The sequence below is a fragment of the Alligator sinensis genome, unplaced genomic scaffold (genome assembly GCF_000455745.1).
Source record: "Alligator sinensis unplaced genomic scaffold, ASM45574v1 scaffold434_1, whole genome shotgun sequence".
In the NCBI taxonomy this organism is placed as follows: domain Eukaryota; kingdom Metazoa; phylum Chordata; order Crocodylia; family Alligatoridae; genus Alligator; species Alligator sinensis.
In genome coordinates, this window is record NW_005841994.1 from 2,395,507 (window position 1) to 2,398,181 (window position 2,675).

The following is a 2,675-nucleotide window of genomic DNA, read 5'->3' on the forward strand; positions in this document are numbered from 1 at the left end:
GTGGGGGAAACCTTGTTCGCGACGCCAGGGAAGCGGACTAAAAGTTGAAATACCACCTTTAGCGTCTTATTTTGGAGCAGAACCACATAGCAACATCCAACTCTGGTTCTGTTATGTATCAGGTTGGAGCATGCCTCAGCGGTAGTTTCAAAGAGCGACTTCACAGCGATTTGTTGTTTACCTTGACGCGCTTACCGATACATTGACGTGGCTTATCAGTTGCAACCCATTTTGTCACCTTTTCCTTCCCTGGCTTCAAATTCCTTAGTCCTCTTTCTAGCAAAATACTTGTCAGGGTCTTTTTCTTGTCCTTCTCTCCCCCCCCCCCCCCCCCCCCACCCTTTTTCTCTTTTCTCCGGTGACACACCAAACACCCATTGACTGCAGAGCTACAGAGCAACCAGCTAAGAACTTGGGCTGTGTTAGTGGGCATTAACACAGGCACTGTGGGTTTTTAGTCACGTTAAACTAGTGATTAAAGAGGGCAGCCTTTTTGCCCATGTGGACAATACCTAAAAAGTCTTAGCCCTGGAGAAACATGGTACAGAGAGAGAGCATGTCATATATATACCACTTTTTAGAAATATTTCCTTGTATTTTCTTTCAGTGCTGGCTTAATTCCACATCTGGCTCAGACTGGTATCAGCCAGAAATTACTAACTGGCAGCTCCTTAATGTCTTGTGTGGAATGAGTCTCACTTGAGTCTTGAGGAACAAGTAGAAAAGTTTTGGGGGGGGGCTTGCCTTCTTACTACCTTAACAAAATCACGGGGTCTTGCTTCACAGTATGTTTACACAGGTGTAAATGGGAGCAGAGACTCAACATATCCTCCTATAATGGTGCAGTTTACAATAATCGGGTATAAAGTTACTCTGGTTAAAACAGCAGAAAACACACCACTGAGATTTGCACCCACGTAGGTATTTGTGTCTGCAGTGATCCTGGGGTAGCCAGTTGCAAACAGGCTAGCACAGAGGTGGGCTAAATGCGGCCTGGGGGCCGGATGCGACCTACCAGGCCATTCTTTCCAGCCCTCAGGGCCCCTAAAAAGTTTAGAAAATTAATATTTATCTGCCCTGAGCTGCCTGTCATGCGGCCCTCAATGGCTTGCTGAAACTCAGTAAGCGGCCCTCTGCCCAAAATAATTGCCCACCCCTGTGCTACACTGAGCTAACTGGTCACTTCTGCATTGCATCTCAGTTTAATTTATAGCAGTATACAGAACCTGTGTGACTTACACCAGTGTGACCATGCCGTGTGTCTGCACCGTTAGGTGCACAGTAGAGGCCTTATAACCCAGAGGTGCACATTCCCAGTTCCTCACTGGTGTTATGTTATACAAGCATAAGAATACAAAAAGGCAGTGGGGTAAAAATACTACCTTCTTGGAGCTCCCTCACCCTTACGTGTGGGACCTGTTGTATTGATCACTGGGACTTAGATGTGAATACTTGTACTAGCCTGCTGGGGTACCTCAGCCAGTTCACTTACCTGTCTAAAATGGGAGTGATCACGCTTATCCTTGTTAAGTACACATGATCTGTTGTTGGAAAGAGTTCTGTATAGACACTGGGCATTACAGTGGCTGTAGGGACTTACAGGTACTGGGCAGTAAGGGAAACCAGAGGTCACATCTCTTTTCTTGCAATAAAGCTTAACTCAAAATCTGCCCAGGTACTTCTGAGCTCTGCGGAAGTAAAGCTCCTTGTAAAGCACTACAGAAAGGAAAGGTCTATCAGATATTTCTAAAGAATATTGCCTTTTCCTCGTAAGGGCTTGCTGTGTTAATCATAGTGCTTGAAAGACAGATCAGATGCTTTATTAAACCTTGAAGAGGAGGCTGTGGATTAAGTGGAGATTCTAAAAATTGCTGTCTACTCTGTGGCTCTGTCTCCTTTGTAGGTACAGATTTATGGTTTACATGAATTTAAGTTTGGCTCCTTAATTTTTTTTCAATAGAAAATGAGAATGAAAGTGGCTGCTGGTCTACAGATTGCTGCTGATGGTGCATTTGGCAGTTAGTTGCCTAAGGCTTTGTCTAGACCTGGTACTTATACCAGTTTACCATCTAACTGTTTTGATTATAGGTGTGACTTTTTTTTCCCCATTGAACTAGTTCAATGGTATAATCCCTAGTATTGATGCAATTATATTGGTGCATATTATGGGGGTGTCTTTTGTTGTTAGCTTGTGCCTCTTTGTAGAAATAGGCATGTTGGTCTGTAGAGTGTACATGTTGACATGACTAGGGACCTCCTGAATTCACAATTGCACGATATTTGCGGAAATGGAGATAAATGGTGGGCTCACTGCAAACCTCCCCCCCCACTTACTTGCAAGCAGAGAGAAAGGACAGGAAGTCATGCATTCGTGGATGGGGGAGAAGGGGAGGGTGGGGGGAGGGCTGGTGCTGGCTGCCGACTCCCTGAGCTGTCTGCAGGTCAAATCCAGTCTCTTCATGGCAGGAGGCAGCCTGTGGGCTGTAAGTTGCCAACCCCCGCCCTGGGGTGTATCCAGTCTAGCTCTGCTGACTTGAAAGCATCCAGCTTCTCTAAGCAATCCCTAACTTGTTCTTCCACTACTCTAGGATGGGGTGGGCAATAATTTGGGTTGGCAGGCCACTGAATGGCTTTTGGTGATCTGTCAAGGGCTACACCTCTCTCTCCCTCTTTCC

General features: G+C 45.8%; 1 protein-coding gene across 4 annotated transcripts in view; it reads right to left on the reverse strand.

Moving 5' to 3' along the window:
• Positions 1-2,675, reverse strand: part of FBXO10 (F-box protein 10) — an 86,345-nt gene that overhangs the window by 83,510 nt on the left and 160 nt on the right. The window lies entirely within an intron of this gene.